Source organism: Anolis sagrei, chromosome X, assembly GCF_037176765.1.
Source record: "Anolis sagrei isolate rAnoSag1 chromosome X, rAnoSag1.mat, whole genome shotgun sequence".
Classification (NCBI taxonomy): domain Eukaryota; kingdom Metazoa; phylum Chordata; class Lepidosauria; order Squamata; family Dactyloidae; genus Anolis; species Anolis sagrei.
In genome coordinates this window covers 17,961,139-17,985,465 of record NC_090034.1, presented here as the reverse complement: position 1 = coordinate 17,985,465, position 24,327 = coordinate 17,961,139, and the positions used below count along the sequence as shown (strand labels likewise).

Sequence of the window (24,327 nt, the reverse complement as noted above, 5' to 3'; positions counted from 1 at the left end):
GGAAATAGACTTTACAGTCTTTCACATGTAGGACTGCCATAAGTCTAAGTCCAACTTTCAAACCACAATTCCACACTGGCTCTTAACTAATTGATGTAAACAACATTCAGTGAAAGCAAACTTCTCAACCTGAATCTGTTACTGTATATTTTAAAAAAGAATTCCCACCCACAATATCACATTCTGGTTTCAGTACAATTACGAGAACAAGATCGGCTAAGTCTAAGCATCTCGAGGTACTCCAGGTGAAACAGGGATTTTAAAACGAAAGCATTGCCAGAAAGCAATGTTGAGCCTTTGCACACCAAATTGAGTAAGTGGAGCCAGGTTGCACTCACTTGGGAAACAAAACAAAAATCATTATTTACTCCTCATCATTATGTTTCCCGAATTGATCTGCACAGCTGTGCAAGCAGAACCGAATGAGCTATGCCCAGCTCTCTTTGCTGAGTTACAGAAAGGCGGATGATCTTTTGACCCGAACTGAAATTCCAGTTCAACGGAGAGGAACAACTGCTCTGGCCAGTGGATATAGCAATATGAGTGGGATTGGGATCAGGAAGTTTGCAATTCAAAGCCCAATCTAGCCATGAAACCTGCGGGTAGTTTTGAGACAGTCAGTATCTTTTAGCTGAGCATGCTTTTGTAGGTGGAAGAAAGATTCAAATGGAAGAAAGCAGAGAGAAGACTGCACCAGCTTGTCTGTTCTTCTTCATAAATACCTTTCCCAATTCTGATCACACTTTGATTTGTTTGGCCATACATATTCTGGCTCTCACCTGAAAAAATGTTGGAATTATGGAGCTCAGAAGACCTCAGTAGCAACACGTTACATACATTTGTGAGATGCACTTCTTTCAAAGTCATTGTTATTCTCTTTCTGAAAGTATCTCACCCTCACAATGCAAAGCTATGCCTGACTTCTTAGAAGGATATTTCCATTTTATCACAAGGGATTTCACTTTCAGGAAAGTATAATTAGGATTGTAATGTCACCTTCCCATTTACATTGAATTGGGAAAAAATTATTGTTTCACCCTCACTGAGACTTATGTCCCCAACCCTTAAAAGAATAATAAGGTGGGAGAAACAATGTCACACAAATAATTTTGCTTTCAGACACAAGACACAGACTACAGAGCATTCAAGCTTGTTTTAAACAGAGAAGAAAATCATCAAAAAAAGAGAGCAGGCCTTACATTGAACAATCAATTCATTCACCATGTAAACTTGATACACTTTTAAAGCATTGTGCGCTGCTACATCAGAGGGGTTGGTGGAATTGAGGAGAATGGGCAAAGAAGTAGTCAATACTCATGTACCCCAGAATTAATTAAACCGTCAAAGAAATCAATTACCTACCACATGCCCTTCTCTTTTCACAGCCCAAAGTTCCTGAAAATAAAACTCAATATCTTCCCCCAACTCATTTCTGACAAAAACATTGCAGGTATTTACAAGTTCAGTAATGAATGCAGCATCACAGTTAATGAGGAGCAAACCTTTAAAAGCATGGCAGAATGCAACATAACAGATAAAGACCGACACGCCTGGAAGCTCTTCTAAAAAATTCTTCTAACAAATGTCTCCCATGCTGTGTCTGGGCAAATGTTGTCTAATATCACACCATTTTAACAAACAAAGATTTTAGTAGTCACCAAAGTTTGGACCCCAGAACTTGATTCATTGTTTCATGACGGAGCCCTGGTCTTCAGAGACCTACTTCACTGCAAACTAAAATGTGGAGAAAATAATAAACATGTAACTTACTTTAAAATAATAATAATAATAATTGATTAACGTAGAATAGAGACAGAATCTATTTATTAATGCCCATATGTACTGTCTAGGCAGCATGGAAAGGGTTTGATGAAATCATTCTTAGTTGTAAAGCAATGTTTTTGGGTTGGAAAGATTAGCTGTTTACAAGAATTGTTGCTCAGGGGATGCCCAACTGTATTTACTCAGTCTTTGAGGAGGCTCTTTCCTACACCTGTGGATAGACTCTATAAACTGTTGCCCATTTTTGGTCTAAAATTATTTAGCCACTTGTGCTTCCTTTATTTTAACAGTTTTATACTTACTTATTTATGCAATGCTTTTGACATGAAATAAATAAATTCTTAGTTCTAGTCCAGCCCTGTAGCTGTCCTATATGGTCGAATGTGAATCTTATTAATTCCACACAAAGTATTCAATCTCTTCTGCCAGAGTCCTACTGCAAACCCAGAGTGGAAAGTTCAATATTTCCATTCTCTCAGTATATCTGTAAAAAGCCTCCTGCATATTGTTGAAACCGTGGTGCATGCTAGAAAGCAGAGGAAAGAATATGTATTAATTTATTAATGAGCTGTTAATTCATATGCCTGAGATGGTGAATTTTATTAGTGGCTGTAAATCTCAAATGGGTATGGAAGTCCTGAGATTTCTGAAACTCTTGTAAATTAGCTCCGAGGACTAATGAAACAGTTGTTTAGATTGTCAAAGGGACTGGATTGTGAAGGATTTTGGTGTTGAAATAATTACTGAACCAAATAATTAAACTATGTTGTGAAATTACTCTTATAGTAATATTTACAGTGTATTTTTTTCTTTCTCACTGAGTACCCCGTCTTAAAAAACTGAATTATGATGCTTGCTACAGATGAAGCTACAGTCATAACAACCTTAGCCAAAGATAAATTCATTGTTCTAAAATAACATGAAAGCTGATCTCAAAGTAATTTGTTTTTGCTGCACAATCTATTGCCGTTTACCAGTGTTAGAGTGGGGCTGGGCATTCAGAGTCTTTCTAGGTATAACACTGAATTTTAATTTGTTCCAGAAAGAAAGACTTCAAAACCAGACTCCCATATAGAGAGAAAGCTGGGATATCTGAATTCAACAAACAATCAATTTTGACTGAACATTCCTCTTTCCTTCTCTGGGTGTGATTTTCTCTCTTTTAAAAACACAATTCTTTTTATTTTCATATTTTGCTTGATTAATCAGGTATTTGCATGGACACACTGTCAGTAAGAAGAGACCCCATTGAACAAGCTGAAAAATTCTGTGCTGGATCCCAGGAGAAAATTGACCACACATTAAAATAGGACTTGGGTCTTTGGAATGTAGCAAAATCTCAAAGAAACAAACAACAAAAAGCATAATACAAAAATTGTAAGATTTTTTCCTAGGATGAAAATGAAGCAGAAAACCATCAGACTAGATCTTGCAAAGCCAATAAAGATATTCTTCAAGCGACCAACAATGCTATTCTATTCACAGGTGTCATTCCACAACATAATCTGAAGTAGAAGTTGGAGCAGCACCACCTGCTTTGCAAAAACAAGACCAAGAGCAGATTGTGGTATAGATCATGAACTCCAATATCAAAAGTGAGAAGAACATAAAAACCAATTGTGTCAACATCCAATCTAAAGACCATCCCTGTAAAATTTAAGAGCAATGTAAAAAGGTTGCATTGTTAACAGAGGCGGCCCTAGGTAATTTTCAACGGTAAGCAAACAGTATTTTGCGCCCCCCCCCCCCCCCCGCAACCAATCATTGATATATATTTTCTGTTTGTCGTGGGAGTTCTGTGTGCCATATTTGGTTCAATTCCATCATTGGTGGAGTTCAGAATGCTCTTTGATTGTAGGTGAACTATACATCCCAGTAACTACACTTGCCGCATTTGCTCCCTTGCCTGGCCTGCTTTGGATCCGGAGGCGTGCCTGAAGACCCCGGCATGTGCACCAAAAGTCACCTCTTCTCCTGACTTTCTCCTCAGCCATTGGGACCAAGAAAGAGAGAGAGAGAGAGGTGCAGATGCCCACCTTTCCTGAAGGTAGGCGCAAAAACAAAGGAGGGAGTGGAGGTGGGAGATACCTCCAGCCGGAGGGGCTCTCTCTCTCTCTCTCTCTTGGTCCCAATGGCTGAAGAGAAAGTGAGGAGAAGAGGTGACTTTTGGTGCGCACGCTGGGGTCTGCAGACACGCCTCCGGACCCGAAGCGGGCCAGGCGCGGCGGCTCTGCCCCTTGGCCCACCCACAGATTGGGGAGAGGAGAGGAGGCGGGTGGAGCGCCGGGAGATTGGGAAAGGGAGCCGGTCATGGGGAAGGGATCAAATGTGGAGAACGATTGAGCGCCGGCTCTGCTCGCGCACCTGGTGGCTGGGTGGAGCAGGAACGAGAGGGGCTAGGCGGGGCTCAAGGGCCTGGCCCCTTTGGGAAGAGGACTGCTAGGGCTGTTGTGAGCTGAGGGGGCGCTCCTCAAGTGGCTGTCGAGGGGCATTTACGGAGGTGCCTCTGCAACCCTGGCAAAAAAAAAGTGTTCTGCGACCGCTTACTTCGCATAATGGACGAGCCGCCCCTGATTGTTAAGTTTAATTGACTAGAGGGCTGAGGAGTGGTATCAAGGAGATCGGGAGGGAAGAAAGCCAAAAAGAAAGAAAAGTCTAATGGGAAGACAGGCTAAACTCTTCATGCAGTTGAAGACAGATGAGTAGCAAAAGTTTTCAGATACAGAGCCCAGACTTTTAAGTGTTCAGTGATTTGTATGCAAGGGCAAGGAGAAGTCAACTTGATGGCAGTTAATCATAATCACCATAACATACACACAATTCAAACAAAACTCTATCATTCAATTGGGATCCAAACAACTGAAAAAGGCAGATGCCAAGACATTTTAAAGTATTAAATAGTCCATTTAAGAACAAAGGACTAGTTAGACCATCAGCAAACAACTACAACTACCAAGACAGGAAATGTTTATTTCAACATACAAGTCTATAGTTCCAGATAGATTACTGTCAGATAGAAAGAAAAAGAAACATGAGAGGAAGATACAGGGAGGCACATGTACATTTCAGAGCATTTTCTGAATTGCCTAATGAAAACTTTCCCCCTTGCACCCATTAGAGCCTTTTGTTGATCCTTTCTGTTCACACAGACCAAAAACCAGTAAGTTGCACACTTTGATCAGATTTTGCTGTGTTTCTAGCTTCAAACGGTATACATGTCAAGTGTGTGCAGCTGTTACGAGTTTTGTCATTGTTTTTTAAAAGCTGGAGAAAGTAATAATTAAATGAAGACCTTGTATTGATTGCCATGTCATCCAGGAATTGCCATTTGCATACCAACATGGAGGCTATGCATGGCTAATCTTTAATTCTGCCACCTCTATTTTTAATTATAACTAGTATAAAATTCAAGAGCCTGGAGTCAATGAGTGGGCCAGCTAGTTCAAAGTGATATAAGAAAACCAACCTGATCCTTAAAGAATTTGGCTAGCTTCCTACTTCAAATATTAATCTCTTCCACCTTTGTTGTAGAAGGCCCTTCTTTCTGACCAGATGCTTCTTCTGGAAGATGATGGTCCATGTTTGGGACCAATATTGTTCCCAGGCTCTTGAGAATATAGGAAAGAAAATGCAGCCTCCACTCCAAGAGCAAAACTTCCCTTTCCCAAGAGCACCCACATTGAGCTCCAGAGTCACCCACAAAGCTGGTCATTTTTGGAGTAGATGGAGCTTCTCCAGAAAGGCCTCCAGAAGCTGTTGCATATTGATATGAAGAACTTGGGAAAATGACATTTAAGCAGATGTATTGTTTCACTGAGCTGGAGGTTTCTAGGTGTTATTCAGAGCATATTGTAGAATAGCCATTCACACTTTCAGTAATAAAAAAAAAATACAATTCATTATTTTGTATTGTGGTTAGAATATACCACACATTTGATGTATGTTGGTGTAAAAGAAGGAACAGTAAAGGAAGATATCTATATATATAAAATCTGAAGTGGCGTCGTATGAGGAAGCAAAACTCAAAAACCCCCCAACAGAAATTAACCAAAATTCCCATGCACATACCTCAACCCACTAGGTACAAACAAACCCAATCAAAATCAAAAACAACACAACACCACACACACAAAACGGCAAAACAACTGAGCATGCGCATTGGCACCCAGCCACAAGTTCCCTGGCACGCGCAAATGGCCTGGCGGCCAACGTTCCCTCCGCGCAAGCCACGCCCCCATCCTCACGCCGCGCCGCTTCCCGCCCTGTCCAAACCATCGCAACTCACCCTCCTTACCCTGCTCACGCCGCCACACACACACACTCACGCCGGTAAGACACGCCCCCTCCCTCCCTCCCTCCCTGTCTCACTCTTTCCCTCCTCCCACCCTCCGCCGGTAAGACATGCCCTCTCCCTTCGCCGCGGCGGGCCCAAGCACACTCACGCGGGTAAGACACGCCCCCTTGCTTTCCCCCCACCCCTTCCCTCCCTGACTCACTCCTCCCCGTCGCAAACACACACACACACACACACACACACACACAACGCTCCTTCACTCCTCCCCCCGCGCGGCACACACACACACACAGGCTCCCTCCCAACCTGTTGGGAAAGCAGCGGCAATGGCAGCAGCAACGGAGCATCCACGCAAGGAAGAAGGGGAGGGGGAGGAGGAAGGTCCACGGTGCTTGAATGAAGGACCTTCCTTCTCTCCCTCCCTTCCCTTCTTTCCTCCCTTTCCTTTTCTTCCTTCCTTCTTCCTTTCCTTCTTTCCCTCCTTCCCTTCCTTCCTGTCCATCCTTCCTTTCCTTCTTTTCCTCCCTCCCTCCCTTTCCTCCTTCTTTCCCTTGCTTCATTTCCTTCCCTCCCTCCTTTCTTCCCCTCCTTCCTTCCTTCTCCTCCTTCCCTCCCTCCCCCTTTCCTTCCTTCCTGTCCCTCCTTCCTTCTTCCTTTCCTTCTTTTCCTCCCTCCTTTCCCTTTCTTCATTTCCTTCCCCTTCATTTCCATCCCTCCCTCCTTTCTTCCCCTCCTTCCTAACTCCTTCCTTAGATCTCCTCCCTCCCCTTTTCCTTTCTTCCTGTCCCTCCTTCCTTCTTCCTTTCCTTCTTTTCCTCCCTCCTTTTCCTCCTTTCCCTTTCCTTCATTTCCTTCCCCTTCATTTCCTTCCCTCCCTCCTTTCTTCACCCCCCTCCTTTCTTTCCCTCCTTCCTCCCTCCCTTCCTGTCCCTCCTTTTTCCCTTCCTTCCCTTCTTTCCCTCCCTCGCTTTTTCCTTCCTTCCTGTCCCTCCTTCCTTCTTCATTTCCTTCTTTTCCTCCCTCCCTTTCCTCCTTCTTTCCCTTTCATTTCCTTCCACCCTTATTTCCTTCCCTCCCTCCTTTCTTCATCCCCCTCTTTCCTTCCACCTTCCTTCTCCTCCCTCCCTTCATGTCCCTCCTTTTCCCCCCTTCCTTCCCTTCTTTCCCCCCTCCTTTTTTCCTTCCTTCCTGTCCCTCCTTCCTTTCCTCCTTCTTTCCCATTCTTCATTTCCTTCCCCTTCATTTCCTTATTAAATGGAAGGGACAGTCAAGAAGTAATGAGAGGAGGGAAAAAGGGAAGGAAGAAAGGAGAGAAGCAGGGAGGAAAGAAACAGGTAGAGATGGAAGAAAGATGAGACATAGGGAAAGAAAAAGAAGAAAGGAAGGAAAGAGAGAAAGAAGGAGAGAAAGAGGGAGGGAAGGTTGGCCACAGCAACGCGTGGCAGGGCACAGCTAGTGATAAATAAGAAACTAGGATTCAGAGTTGTTCATTTCAGCACCCAGAAGTGGATAGTGTTTGACATGCCTGGTTGTGTTTGTTATACACACTGGACACAAGCGGCATCCATAGAAAGGAAGAGTGCATGTGTTTGGAGATCACAATGTATAAAATATGAGTATACAGACACTTCTGCCTGAATTATTCATAGATACGACTTTCAATCTTTATTGGATATGTTATTGCAAACTCTGCAGCACGAAAGAAAGCCCACAAATTACTTTGATCACAGAGCTTTGTGAGCACACTTTGTTTGGCTTGTTTACCATTGCTCCCCTATTCTCTTATTTAAATTATTGTTGTCGTTTCTTTTTGTATAAAGATTAGGGCCCATTTCTGTGTATCTTACGTTCCCGGAATTTCATTATGGGTGATCCTTTCCCGCATTGTTGTTGATCACGTCAACAAAAGGCAGAGATAGTCTGAAAGCATATGCTTCTTTCTTTGCACCAAACATCTTCCCCTTACCCCTTGGGAGGCCTTAATGAGAACATACGGGCTTAAACATGAACTGGAAAGCTTCACGATTTCCCACAAATTAATCACACAACTACATAGTGGCAATTACAACTATCAAACCAATAATACCTACACCTTGCATGAAATTAGCTGGCAGCAGACCTTGTGCTTGCAGGAAGCTAGAGAGAAACAGGTCAACTTTGCAGAAGTTGTCTCTCACCAATCTTTTGATGTTATGAATCACACTGATATTCAGGAAAAGACAAACAGGTGGGGAAAAGCCCACAAGCTTTCAAAGGCTGCAGAGGTAACAAGACAAGTGGATTCTCCATTTTGATGTCTGCAATTTTTCAAACAGTCAGTAACTCCACCTGACCCATGAGCGAGGCAGGGAAAGGGAAGGGCAATAGTCAAAAATGTTCCTCTCCAAACCTGTGTATCTTACAGAGAAAGAAAAACATTTTTTGTAATGGGAGCACATCAAAGTATGTGCTGTATGTTCATTAAATCAGCTTTTGCCAAGCTGCTAAAGGGTAAATCAGAAGAAAAAGCCCAAAAAGTGTGTGTGTGTGTGTGTGTTTGCGAATGGAGGCAATCCCATAATTAATTGCCCAAACATGCAGAGCACTGAGCTGAAGATTGAGGGAAATGCGCTGACAGTTCAGGATTTACACGCCAGTGGCTCCATTGCCTTTCCCAATTTGCTGGAGAATAGGAAATCATGAACAATTGATACACCCTGTTAGCTCCTATCATGGTAAAGTAACTCTTGCACCGCCTAAGGGGTACCTGGTACACTTTAACACAGAAAAATAAAAGGTAATAGGCTTGGCAAAGGTATGGCAGGGGGAGACTGCGTCATGGAATGAGTGGGGGAAGAGCTTAAATCTAGGAGTCTTGAAGTGACTCTGAATTGCAGGAGCAGAGAGAGAAGAACAAACACCAGACAGAAAATCAAAATGCCAATTGTTACCATGTATAGTCATGCTAAATGAGTCAAATGCTGTGAAACAAATGGTGTAAATCTTTAAAAGAGGTGGGTTGTTGTAAGTTTTTTGGGTTGTATGGCCATGTTCCAGAAACATTCTCTCCTGACATTTCACCTGCATCTATGGCAGGCATCCCAGAGGTTGTGAGGTCTCCGGAACATAGTACAACATCCCAATCATTGCAGCCATGAAAGCTTTTGACAATACTTAAAAAGAGGATTAGCTCTTTATTTTTGCCTCTTGTGTCTTGCTACCTGTGCCACTTTCCATTCTCTTAACTTACTTTTTTTTATTTTGATGCAAACTCTGGAGGGTTCCTTTGTTTCACTACACAAAGCAGTTCCTTTTCCCAGCTTAATTCTCTGGAGAATACTCATCAGGAATGGAGAAAGCTATTTCCTTTTCCTAGAAGAGCACTGTTTCCCCCCTCTCATTTGGTCTATTCTGTGAACATGAGTGGCAGTGCCAGCAAAGCTTGTAAAGCTAAATGTTTCAAGATTGTTTCAAGCAAACCGAACTAACGAGTCAATATGGTGTGAGGCGGTGGTAGTATTGCTTCAGCTGGTGATCCTAACTCATGTGGATTCATTTTCTCCAATGTATTTGCAGTGTCTGTGACATACATGCTCAAGCCCCGCTGGAGTATTTTACCGCAGCACCCCAAACCAGCAAGGAAAATGCTTGACATCATCTTTTAACATTGGACAGAGTTTGGATGCAAGTATGCAAATCTTTAGTTTACCTTTTGTGCATTGGAGTGATTGTGTTGTGTGCCCCCTGTAGCTAGCCCCAGTTAGTTATCTGTCTTCAAAGGCATCCTCATGTCACAGTAATCCAACTGAGATGTAAATGAAGTATATGCTACTGAGACCAGATCTGACATATTTTCCATGCAATATCTGCAACTGGCACACAAGCTTTCACTGGGCAAATGTATTCCTGTCTATCACTGAAACTTGAGCTTCCAGACTTGGAGCTAAATCCAAGAAAACATCCGAAGTGTGAACCAACATCTGCAGGGGGATGTGATCCCACCCAGCCAGGGATCAGCCTTTTGACTGAGCAGAGGCACCTCCATTTGGTCTTAATTGAGTGTCAATATATCAACCCACATCTAGCCCCTTAACTGATGACTCCTGCCATTTCCAGGGCCACCTCTTCTTTCTCCTTCTCTTTTACACACCTCAACAGTTCTTCTTGATGTCATACAAAACACCAGGAACCAAGTGTCTCTCAAGGTCCCAGTTCAGAGATCTTTAACTCAGCCAAAGACCAAAAGCAGTAAAATCCAAGAATCATATAATATAATCATAGAAACCAAGTGCTTGAGGAGACCCCAAGGGCCATCCATTCCAGCTCCCTTCTGGCATGTAGGAAAAAGGACAATCAAAACACCCCCAATAGATTGCCATCCAGTCTTTATTTAAAAGCCTCCAATGAAGAAACTTCCACCAGACTCTGAGGCAGTGAGTTCCACTGCTGAACATAAAACCGCACTTTCAGTCAGGAAGTTCTTCCTAATGTTCAGATAGAATCTCCTTCCTTGTCATTTGAGCCCATTGCTCCAAGTCCTAGTCTCAGACTCAGATATCATACTTAGCACCTCCACTTCTGGTTGATCCCACCTATCCCCATCAGCAGAACAGACAAATTAAAACACATCTTCTTCCTCAAGTCCCAAGGTGTTTGAACTCAATTGATCATTAAAAATAGATCTTCTGCCTCACATCCTAAGGTGTTGGGACTCAATGAGAACTAAACTACTGTTAGTTATAGATAAGATTCACGAAGTTATTGAGAAAGTAGGTAGAAACACAGAAACATTCCAAGAAGTAGTTAGTAAAACCAATGAAAGTGGGGCAGGGGCCTTTTGAAGATTTGGGGAACTCACTCACGCCTCATATTTTCAAAATAATTTATTATCTGCCTTCACTTCCAGATCTAATAAAATAGGGATCCAGTTGAAAGGGGTAGAATGGAAGAGGAGAGGAATAGGATCTGAATTTGGAGCAATTATTTCTGTCCCCTTGCCTCCTCAATCATCCTTCTTTAGCTGTGATGTTTGAAGTGGAGCAGGAGGATAAAGTGACTGTGGGACCTTCAATATACACAGCAACCCCTGCATGCATCAGGTTCAGGGACAATAAAAGCAGAGGGAGAATTCATAACACTAAATACAATTATGGCTGAGGCTCTCACCTCTTCAAAATACAAACAGGCTAATTAAGTTAGCAAGCTACCCAGCAGCCCAGCCTTATTTCCTGGGATAATATTACCATTCATGAAATTGTATTTGGTGGGTTATCTGTCCAGAGAGTCTCAACTGGTTCCCCTATTCATGATTCATAAGGGCAAAGATCACAGCAATTTCTGCAACATACCCAACATATACTTTATTTCTCACATGGTGGAACAGCATTTTTTCTCTCATATGCAATGTGCCTTCTCCTCACATTGGAGGTTTTGAGCACTTAGCTTTCTGGAAACCTCCCAAGAACTGGAGTTTGATTCCCCAACAAACCAATCCTTTCTTAATCAAATTTGCAGGTACACCAGACAAAAGCAGTTGAAGATCAAACACAAGTGGGACAGTGAATCTTCACTGAGATTTGGGGTGCATCTACACTGTAGAATCAATGCACTATTTTAACTTCCATGACACAATGCAGTGGAATCCTGGGATTTGTAGTATGGCAACAGCACTCAGGCAGAGAAAGCTGAAGCCCTGGTAAAACTTCAACTCCCCTGGTTCCATAGCATTGAGCCATGGCAGTTAAAGTGGTAGATTTCAGAGGTGGACAGGGGATCATTCACACAATTAAAACTTGTGTGCCAGTTGTACCTGTACCATGGGAAGTCAGACTTGGCCACAGTAGTCCACACTCTGGTTACATCCCCAATAGACCACTGCAAATGTGCTCTACATGGGACTGCCTTTGAAGACTGTTCAGAAGCTACAAATGGTCCAATGGGTGGCAGCCAGATTGCTCACTGGACCAGCATACAGGGAGCATACACCCGCCCCTGGTTATGTCAGCCCCACTGACTGCCAGCCTGCTACTGAGTACAATTCAAAGTTCTGGCTTTAGCCTATAAAGCTCTAAACCATTCTGGCCCAGCTTATCTGTACGAACGTATCTCCCTCTATGAACCACCACGGAGTTTAAGATCATCTGGGGAGCCCTACTCTCTATACCCCTTCCCTCGCAGGTGTGATTGGCAGACGAGAGACAGGGCTTTTTCAGTGGGGCCCCCTCAACTGTGGAACTCCCTCCCCAGTGATGTTAAATCAGCCCCCTCCCTTCTGACCTTCTGAAAGAGAGTCAAAATGTGGCTTTGTGACCAAGTCTTTAAAGAACTTGTGATAGATTTGGAACAATGTGCAATGACCATTAGAATGTGTTTAACTCTTAATGTATTGTTTTAAATGTTTCAATTGTTTTAATGTACTTTAAATTTCTATTTTAAGTGTACATTGCGTTTTAGGGCCTTGAATTGTTGCCTGTATGTAAAGCCACCTTGAGTCCCCTCCGAGGTGAGAAAGACAGGGTAAAAATGTCATAAATAAATAAATATAAGTACCAAGATGCATTCTTTCTATAGTGTAGGTATATATCCTGCATCTGAGCACTCCAAACCATTGAATCTGATCTTAAAATATCCTCATCACCACTCAAACATCCACCTGAACATTAGGAAGAACTTCCTAACTAAGTTCAACAGTGGAACTCTTTGCTCCAGAGTGTGGTGGAATCTCCTTCTTTGGAGGTCTTTAAACATATGCTGGATCTGTCACAGGTGCTTTGAATGCGATTTCTTGCTTCTTGGCAGAGGGTTAGACTGGATGGCCCTTGAGGTCTCTTCCAACTCTATGATTCTATGATCATACTAGAACCCAGAGTTGATGCAGTGCCACTGGGTGCGAATGGCAAATGTGCTTCTAAGCCTCATAATGTTTCTTCAACAATCTTTGTCTGCTGCGTGAAGATGTTTGGAATGATTAGAAACCATTTCATTTCAAGCAAGAACACATCTAGTTACACAATAGCCTGTTGTTATGGTAATTTCTAATTTCAGTAGGATTATTTAGTTGGATCTGTAATTGTAGAATGATATTCTCTCTTTCTCCAAAAAGTTTTAATTACAGTCAGAACTGTGGGATAAGAGTCCTACTGTGTTTTAGCTGTACCTCTTTTTTTATCTATATCTCCCATTTCTTCTGTATCTTCTCTCTCTTTTCCTCTATATTGTATCATATTGCATTGATTGTGTCTTAGTCTGTTAGTGTCAGAAATAAGTTGCAGTTTTGGTCACATGTGCCATTTGGATCACACTTGCATAGCTCTTGAAGCTCTCCTCTAGTCACACAATGCTACCCAACTCTCCTTTTGAAAATGGACAATGTTTTAGAGCATGTTTCGCCTGAAATCTGGGCACAATGAAATATACTCTTTCAGTCCGTCAATTGTTTAAAGTGAATTGGAAAAACATAAGCAAAAAGCCCAAGATGTGTTATTCAGAAGTAGACATTTAGAATTTGTCTCAAAAAGTGACCACAATATTACTGGAGAGTGGTAAAAGGGTGAGAAATGCAAGTGCAATCTCATTCATGATTTATTTATGTATGGTAAATCTGATCAGGTTTGAGTACTCCTTTAGACACTATTTGGGACTTATGCCCAAGGAAATGTGCTGAAGAACCAGCAAAATGGATTAGTTGGCAGGAGAGAGTAGGAGTAAATCATTTCACAAAGCCATTTCTTCTGAATTACTATATCAGTTTCACAGTTTAGAGATGAAACCAGTGTTTCCCATCAGCTCTCATTACGGAAGTGTAAAGAACACGATGGACAAAAAGGCACTATGTGCAATATTCATATCAACAAAAGCAAAAGATGTTAAGAATTATTTTAAATATATATATGTGAAAGTCTAAAGCTGATAAACAAGAGCAAGTGGGAAACAAATGAAAAATTAAGTGACATTTTCACTTACCAGAATTGTGTCATAAGATCACAAATTACAAATTCAGTACAGTTTGAAACACATTCATAAAGGATCACTCTTCCAGTTAAAGTTAAAACTGTTATAGTGAAAACAACAAAGAGTTGAGAGGTACTTAAAGTTCAATCAATTAAAATATTTATTTGTTTATTTGTTTATTTATTTATTTATTTTCTGTATTTGTATACCACCCTTCTCAGCCCTCAGGTGACTCAGGGTGGTTTACAGAGGCAATGATTCGATACCCAATACACCATAAAACATTTAAAAGCATAAACACATAATATAAAACCATAACCCTTAAAAACATACATCAATTATGTCTCCTAATAAAAACATTGTCCAATCTCGTCATCCAGTTGTTCCAATTCCTATGTCATTTAACTTGCATTTTCAAATTTCAATTTTACTTATGCCAGGTTAAATTTCTTTTTCTTTAAGGTGCCACAAGATTTTATTTGCTGTCCTACATTCACAACATCCATTTGTCAACTCAGGTACAATTGCTCTAAGTTCATTTTCAGTAAAAGTCACCATAATATTTCCTCCACAGTGGAGGAAATGTTTCCATGCAAGGAATAATTGATTTCCAATGGACAAATGTAGAGACAGCCTTCCAAGCAGAAGGGATAAAAACAGCTACTTGTCTCCTAATAGAAAGACAAAGTAAACAAACAATGTGTCTAAACATTTTAAAGCCACCAGATATTGTTTGATTTTGGAAACTAAGCAGGTCAAGTTGTTTGGTACTTAAATGGGGGTCTATCAAGGAATACCAGGTTCTGTAAGCTCTATTTCTGGTGAAGGGACTGGCAAACTACCTCAAAGTCTTTCTCGTTTAAGGAAGCCCTAAGAGATTCATGGCTTTCCATAAGTTGACAGCAACTTGAATGTACATCCTGAAAGTAACATATAACTATAGGTCCATGTCACTGTTGAAGCCGATACTCACTTCTTCCATCTGCAATGCCCAAAGCCCATTCAGGACTCATTCTTGCACTGTTCTACCTTCCTCCTCATAGCTGTTCATTCCAAAGCTGCTGAGGGATTGAAGGGATTGAAAGAACAAAGTGTTCTCACGCCCAGATAAAGGAGGAAAGAATAGTATCCATTAGGAGCAAAGCAGATCTTTCCAATGTATTCTCAGTAATGCATTGCAAAACATTGCATTTATTTCCACATCAGTTCCCTCACACTTGGAAAAAAGCATGCTTTGATTCCCATCTAATCTGTGGCATACTGTTAAGTGGAAAGAATATCCATAAATGTTCAAAGACCAGATAAAAGGGTTTCTTGGCCAATGGGAAATCTTGAAAAGGAGAATCCTAGGCCAAAAAGAATATTCATGGTTAGCATGAATATTCTGCTTGATGTGAGTTTCTATGCAGAAAACATGATCTTGTTCTGAACAGAAAATGCTGTCGAGACAATGTTGTTTTCTGCTCAAAAATCCCAGATTCTAAACTATGAAAGAAGTCTTTTGGAACTGAAGAGGTTTTGAGGACTTTCTTGCAAGCAGGGAGAAAAATGCTAAATGAATTATTTGTTGCCCTCAAGAATGAGATGTAATGAGATTTACATCCCTAACATAGACTACAGATGTAATCAATTCTATATAAAAAGCAGGGGGAAGTATGACTAAAGTCAAGAACTTTTCATAGACTTTTCTCATTGTTTCTGGAAGATGTCTGTTCATTTCCTGTCTTCAACAAAAGAAATACATGCACAAAAACACACACACAGAGAATGGGCACAGAATGGGACCATTATGATTAGGGTTTTTCTTTTCTTTTCTTTCTTTTTTTAAAAAATAACTCTTACTACTACCAATTACTTCTTTCTCCCGAAAGGAGTTGCCAGTGCTAACGAGAGTGTCAGAATGAAATTTCGGAGCGGCGCCAACCCGAGGCATTTAACGAATCAGTGCCATTTAAATATTCCTGTAATTCTCAAAATAGGAATGAATGTGGATATAATTGTATTTAATAAGTAAAATGATAATCTGAATAATTTACTACAGCAAAGTAATTATGAAAATTCATTTGTGAAAAAGAAAAAAAGAGAAAGTTTTCCCTTCTCTTTCCCATATTCAAAAATGCTCAGAATAGATTTCATGCTTTAGTAATCTAAGAAATCATAAAATGATTACAATTAAAGGATTGGTTAATAATATATACTGTGTTTAGTAACTTTATGGGGCACTGAATTCATTTCCATTTTAATTGTGAAAATGATACACTGGAGCAGCGGCTGCCAAATTACTCATTTGGATGCTTAGAATGTGAGGCTGCCTCTATCTCTCAATTATGACCTGTAACGATGCCCATATTTTTACGGCAGAAAATTAGGAAACTATTGAATTATATTTACAGTTGCAGTAAAATGTAATGTGATTGTTTTTCTGAGCCGATTCCCTCCCACATTCTCTTGTTACACTGTCAGCAACAACTGTGACTTTGTTAATGTGTCACAGTTCACATCACCCATTGAGTGTGTACCTCTGGTGTCCTTTCGTGCACTTCATGAAACACTCAACTTCTATGTTGATCCAGTGGATAACATGAGGCTTGTGGTGGATCAAGTGTAGCTTTTGAACTGAAACGTGTCTTTAATGCTTTTTTTAAACCCCCCAAACCTTCAATGAAGAGATCGTACACTGGGGCTATGTAGTGTAGCTCCTCACATGTAGAGTGATACATTACTGTATACATCTAAAAATTATAATGCCAAAAACTAGGTTGACTTATCTACAGGTCAATATAAGTATTATAACTCTTCTCATAAAATAAACCAACCCCTTCTCTGGTGACAAAAGAGAAGGGAGAGTTTTTACAAAAACCAACTCCTCTAAGTCTCTTAGCTGGAGAAATGGCAACTGATTTTTGAAATTGCATAGCTTCCTTCTCCTCTCTGTAGGATGACCCTGAAGTATCCTCAAGTAATTTCAAAATGCATAATTTTGGCCATAAAACCTGTCCTCGACTTGTCCATTTTGTCGACTTATACATGAGTATATAGGATAATAGTGTTTTGTGCTAAATGGAAATAGCTGCTCAATGTAAACAAGGTATCATAATTGCAAGTGAATGCACACATCAAATGCTGTGCATACATGTACAATGCATATCCAGACACAATGGGTCCTTGTTTACCAATCTAGTGCTAATCTTTTTTGGAATTTATACATCATAAAAAAAGGTATCCAATCACTTCTGCCAGCTAACATAAACAAGTTTAAGAGGCCATATTATTCCAGTATAGAAGTGTCCATTGTGTCTGATCAGTTCAGTAAGCCCAGCCCTACTTCTAAAAGTAAATCCCAGAAGTGAACATCTGGGCGTTTCAGCTCCTTGTACTACTTTCTACATATTTTGTTTGCTGTTTTCATCTCCTCTGCAGCCTGTGATGGATGTTGTGGGACTAACATTTGACCCCAAGTGCAGTTAAAATAATGCAAACACACACACAAAGAGTGAGAATCCCAATAATATGGTCACAATATCTGGAAGTATGCAGATCCACAACTTCCTGAGAAAAAACTCACATCTAGCCTGTTTTGTATCATCTATCAGAAGATAGATCAACAATCATAAGAAGAGACGATCCCAGTACACCTGTTCAATGCTGAAATATTTCATTGTGGGTCTGAGGGGTAGCATAATGAAATATGGACATGGCATGCATAGAAGAGGGAATTTCAGTCTTGTTACTTGGCTACATGGCACACAACATCTACTAAAATCCCTTCTTCTATGCTACATTAGAAGTACAGGCACTATATTAAAGTTTCAATTGGACAACCCAATAGAGAGATCACAATGAGAAATTCCATCTCCTTCCCTCCCTCTCCAGGGAAGTCATGCTATTCCTTTATTCTGCCTTGATCAGACCACACTTGAAATACTGTGTCCAATTTTGTGCACTACAGTTTAAGGGAGATGTTGTCAAATTGGAGAGTGTCTCCAGAGGAGGGTGACTAAAGTGAGCAAGGGTCTGGAGAACAAGCCCTATGAAGAGCAGCTTAAAGAGTTGGGCATATTTTTCCATGTATCAAGATGGGAGGAGAAGTCATAGGGAGAAGGGAGCAGGCTTGTTTTCTGCTCTCCTGGAGACTTGAATGAGGAACAGTGGCTTCAAACTACAGAAAGGGGATTCCATCTGAACATTAGGAAGAACTTCCTGACTGTGAGAGCTGTTTAGCAGTGGAACTCTCTGCCTGAGAGTGTGGTGGAGTCTCCTTATTTGAAGACTTTTAAACAGAGGCTGGTTGGGGGATGCTTTGAATGAAATTTTCCTACTTCTTGGCAGGGGGTTGGACTGGATGGTCAATGAGGTCTCTTCTAACTCTGTCATTCTATTATTCTTTCTTTCTCACCCAGGTATGTGAAATAACTCTTTCTGAGACAACCACTATTTCCCATTTTGCAGACACACAATACAATTCACAGGCTTTGGAAACTTTCACAACTTTTGTGCTTCTACTGTGCTGTTGCCAAGTGATTATTTCCAGTGCCACCGTTAACCCCATTGACGGCATCAAGACAAGATGGCTGAAATTGCACTTTTCAAGTATGTTGCTGCTTGAAAAACTGACAGACTCAATAAACCCCTCGAAATGTAACATGCTGCTGCTGTCTACAGACCAGCTGTGGGCACAAATGGCCAAATGAAATTTTAATCAAACAGACATTGAGGATCTCTGAAAAATACTGAAATACCAACTCTCGTGGGCTTTCCCCCCATTGTTATTATTTAACATGGGAAGGATTCCTTCTTAGGTCTCTGGAGCTACTTCAGTTAGCTGGTAGTCACTCTGACCGTGTTCTCTGAAAGCTTTTTCTAAAAACTTGTTTTAATTACATTCTCAGTATCCAAAAATATACAAAGGTGCTTTGGGAAGCAAACAGCAGATTTAAAGAGTTGCATTTCACATGCAATAGAGTGTCTGCAGACATCTACACTTGACTTCTAGATTCAGCAACACTGATATGTGACCGGACAATCCAAGTCGTTTACAGATACTATGAAACACGTACAAGAAGCATGAGACTTCTGTGTTTCCAATATTCATAAAGCCTACAGAGATATGAGCTGTCTCCACAAAGTCTCCTACCAAGAGTACAATCTGATGTAGTGTTGCTTTGCTTATAGAATGAAACTGAAAGAATTCTCAGGAGGATTAGATATGGAAAATATACTCCACCCATTCACTTCAACATGACATTGATGCACATTTCTTTGCAATGAATACCAGAAATGGGAACAAGAGACCAAAGTCTGATGCTGTTGAAGTTGATGCTGTTGGGACATGGAAATGAGTTTGCTTTTCACCAACCGCTTCCTCCTACCTGAGTGAGAACATCTATAAACCTGTGCATAGCTGCCACGAGAGGCTGCTAATGTGGAAATAATTAAATGAGGCAGTAATTAGTTTATAACTGCCCTAAATGTATGGCATGGCAGGATTATTAATTCCCAGAGTAATCCCCCCCACAACAAAAAAGTGTGTGAGGGGACTTCTTCATGTCATGTTCACCTGGGCTTATTACTTCATTAAGGCAATAATTGTCAACTTCTGTATCTGGAGAAACAAATTAATAGGAGATAGAGGGCTCTTCCACACAGCCATATAACCCAGAATATCAAAGCAGATAATCCACAATATCTGCTTGCAACTCAACATATAATATCCTCTTTTGGAGGGAATGCTCACTTTCCTCCCTGAAATACAAATAATTCAAAACTGAGTTTAGAACTTACTGAAACTGAAGCTGAAACCCTCCAATGCCTAATAAAATCCTTAATAAATGCCTTCTGAAAAATGCAGAGGTTCCCAAGATCCAGCATTGGTAGACATTCTGGAATTATAGTAGATCCATTCTGTGATGCCTTAGTGTAACACAATTTTTGCATGTAATCCAGAATTCTATTTTCTTAATCTGAAATTATTCATGTCTTGGACTTTCAGCAGAAAATGACTATAAAATTGTACCACAGATGCTTATGGAGGACACTTCTGTAGGTATCTCTCTGTCTTCCAGTCCAATTCTATAGTATTAAAAACCCTTTGGGCCCTTCCACACAGCCATATAACCCAGAATATCAATGTGGATAATCCACAATATCTGCTTTGAACTGGATTATCTGAGTCCACACTTCCATATAGTCCAGTTCAATGAGGTCAAGCCAGTCATTTCAAGGATACCATCCATCTTGTCCTTGGACGACCCCTCTTCCCTTTTTCTTCCATTTTCCCCAGCATAACTGTCTTCTCCAAGCTTCCCTGTCCTCTCATTATGTGGTCAAAGTACTTCATCTTGGCCTCTAATATCCTTCCCTCCGGCGAGCAGCTGAGCATTATTTCCTGGAGTATGGACTAGTTTGATCTTCTCGTGCTCCAAGGTACTCCCATAATTTTCCTCCAACACCATGGATCAAAAGTATCTATCTTCCTTATGGTCCAGCTCTCACATCCACATGTTGCTAAGGGGAATACCATTGCTTTAACCAGGCAGATCTTAGTTGCCAGTGTGATGTCTCTACTCGAGATTTTATCGAGATTGGTCATTACTGTCCTCCCAATAAGTAAATGTCTTCTGATTTCCTGGCTGTAGTCTGTGACTGCACCTTAGTTTTTAAATGAAAATAGTCTAAAGTGGGGGGGGGGGGGGTCGCCATCACCACATGAATTATTTCATTACTAGATGCAAAAAAAAGTGTGAAGAAACACTATCTTCGTCCTATTTGGTTCCTTCACTCCACCAGTTTCATTTGACATTACTTCTAGCTTTATGAAGAAGGAATGCATCTCTTTTCCCTACGTTATCTGCCATCTATCTCTCTTCACCACTCATAATTCTTAAACTTTTATCATGCCTTGTCTTAGACATCTTTTTCAACTCCCCAAAAATGTCAGTCCTTCCTGTAACATTTGCTGCTTCATAATATCCTTTTCTTCTGAAAGCAAAAATGAAGTGAACAGAACGGTATTTAGGCTCAGAGCATGGGATCTCTAGCTGTGTTCTGGGCTCCCCTGTGGTTCCCTGATGAGATGAAGCAGATCACCTCCTCTTAAATAAAGATACTTTTCAGATGCCAAATTGTGCAAATTCCATTAAAAAAAACAATTATTTTACTGGTTCTCAAACTGTAATTACAATGATGCGATGACTTTGTTAGTTCTCCCTCCATAGAATTATCTCCTTCTTGCACATATTAGGTTATCTTTGGACCAAATGTTTGAGAATACTATTTCAGTACTGAATCATCCCTCTCTTCCTGCATATACAGTATTGGTCTGTTCACATTTGCAAGAGTTAGGGGCATAGGGTTCCCATGAAAGCAGAAAGCAGAAAAAGGGATATCAATAAAAATTAAAAAAAACACTGTTTTGTTTTCTAGGCATTTGTATGCCCTCCAGCATGATTCTATGGTATATTCTAATGGAAGTTGACCACAGAATCATGCTAGAACAGCATTTCTCAGCCTGGGGGTTGGGACCCTGGGGGGTGGGGGGGTCACAAGGAGGGTGCAAAAGAGGCTGCCAAAGACCATCAGAAAACAGTATTTTCTGTTGGTCATGGGGGTTCTGTGTGGGAAGTTCGGCACAATTCTATCATTGGTGGGGTTCAGAATGTTCTTTGATTGTAGGTGAACTGTAAATCCCAGCAACTACAACTCCCACGTGTCAAAGTCTATTTTCAACTAGTGTTTACATTTGGGCATATTGAGTATTCGTGCCAAGCTTGGTCCAGATCCATGATTGTTTGAATCCACAGTGCTCTCTGCATGTAGGTGAACTACAACTCCAAAACTCAAGGTCAATGACCACCAAACTCTTCCAGTATTGGGTTGTTGTAGGTTTTTTTGGGCTATATGGTCATGGTCTGGAGGCTTTTAGACCATGCCTCTAGACCATGGCCATATAGCCCGAAAAAACCTACAACAACCCAGTGATTCTGGCCATGAAAGCCTTCGACAATACATCTTCCAGTATTTTCTGTTGGTCATGGGAGTTCTGTGTGCCAAGTTTGGTTCAAATCCATCATTGGTGGAGTTCAGAATGCTCTATGATTGTAGGTTACCTACAATTCTCAAATGACAAAATCCCCCCCCCCCCCCACCAGTATTCAAATTTGGGCATATTGGGTATTTGTGCCAAATTTGGTACAGCCAATGAAAATACATCCTGCATATCAGATATGAAGTAGCAACAAAAATAATTTCATGGTTGGGGGTCACCACAACATGAGGAACTGTATTAAGGGGTCGTGGCTTGAGGAAAGTTGAGAAACACTGTGCTAGAAGAGACTACATCTGATTAACTGAGTTCATAAAATCCTATGATGCAGCAAAGTAAAGGGGTATTCTAGAGTTCAATTAGTATCAAAGTGATATAAGAATGCAGTGCAGAAGAGGACAGATGAGAGGTTGAAGGACTTGGGCATGTTCAAGACTGAGTGATTGTTATCTTTAAATACTTCATGGGCTGTAACAGAAGAAGGGGCAGACTTTCTCTCTACTGCCCCAGAAGACAAAACCAGGTCTAATGGTCCTAATGAAGTCAAAAAGGATAAATTTCAATTGAACATTAGAAGGATCCTGCACTGACCTTATAGTTGGACACTATGGTCCATGGGGCACCTTCCAGTTGTATGATTTGTATTGCACAAAATTTGCATGTGGTTGTTTTGCAAATCTAACAAAAACTGCATCATTTTTATGCTCAGAAATAGTTGTTTCCTGCAACACACACACACACAATTTCTGAATCAAACAACCAAGTCCAAATGTTGACAGAATAAGTCGCAAACTGTAGAGTTTTATCACTAGTCTAGGATTCTTCTCATCAGGATTTCATGGCATTAAAATACAAAGTGACATGTTTTTCAGCCTTTATTCAAAGATTGTTTTGAATAAGATTGGATTCCTAGTTAGGGTTCTCTAGAAGATGCATTGAGGCAGACGGGGCTCTTTGGAAGTACAGACGCAGCCCTGGAGCTCCAAGACAAGCCATTGCAGCATGGCAATTTTCAGAGTCACCAGCATTAAGCCAGACAGATCTCCACAGTCATCTTCAGCATCTGGCATCCTGCATCCCCCTGCGCCTCGTGTCTTGATTGGGGAAACGGACGTGTGATTTATTAGCTCTGAAGACTGGTGTCTCAAAGATGGCAACCCATGCCGAGGCAGTGGTGGATGGCAAGGAAGGGACCCCGCAGGAGAGAGACCCCCGCAGCTGCTAGGAGGCATGGCTGTTAGGATGATTAAAAGTAAGTAATCACTCGAGGAGCTGAAAGAAACATTTGGACAGGAGCTTAACAACATATGGTACAAGATTTGCCCTGCCCCAGGGCCATGAAGGCTCAGTCCCTCCAGCTTTCTCTCCAGAGGGTTGGAATATTTAATTATATATCCTTTTTCAAAATGCCTTCCAGATTAATCACCACCACACACCTGAGATGAGTAAATACATTGTCCTAATGTTGCTGCGGAAGACACAGAGGCATAAAGCACACAGCGAGTGATTTCTCTCAATGCTAAGTACTGAATTACTTCCAAACTCAAGTATCTTTTTTTTTCTTTCCTGAAGTTTGAGCAGTAATGGATTTATTCAGGGCCAATTATTCATTATTTTCAAAATGTTCTGCAAAAGATATTGCCAAAGGATTTTGCAACAAAGAGCTGTCTTCTTTAGAAATCATTGCCCTCCCTCTTTGTTGGCTTTGTTAGACAAATGTGAATCACAATTGGCTGGAATTTATCCAAGCCTTTCTCAAAATTGGCTTTGTTCACTGCCAATGACATACGTCTAGAGTGTCTCTTTAGTTTCATAATAATTTATTTCTTTATTTTTCAAACATTATGATCAATTTATTCTATCCCAGGAAGGAAATATGGGACATGGATCCTTCCAGGATCTTCTTGGGCTTCATGTTTCTTGGCTATAAGCCTTGGAAGCTGGGCCAACAAGACTGACACTACTATAACATTTAGAGAGCAGCAGTTTCTCTACCCTGTATCATCTAAATGAATCATCTAAGCTAACTAACATGCATTTTAAATACTAGTTCCATTTTTCGGCTTCTCATTTGGAATTTTATTCGTATGTTTCCACCAGAGGTCTAAATATTTCATTCTGGAGAGGAAGCATTAGAAACTTTTAGTGAACCTTTCATAGGGCTTTCATGCCCAACTTGAAGACAATACTGATCTTTTGTTGAGAGGTGATTAGATATGCCTGATTGTTTCCTCTCTGTTGTTTGCTGTTGCAATTTTAGAGTTTTTTAAATGATTGCACC

General features: G+C 40.8%; 1 protein-coding gene across 9 annotated transcripts in view; it reads right to left on the bottom strand.

Moving 5' to 3' along the window:
• RBFOX1 (RNA binding fox-1 homolog 1) overlaps nucleotides 1-24,327 on the bottom strand; it is a 1,606,230-nt gene that overhangs the window by 621,106 nt on the left and 960,797 nt on the right. The gene's annotated exons all lie outside the window — the stretch shown is intronic.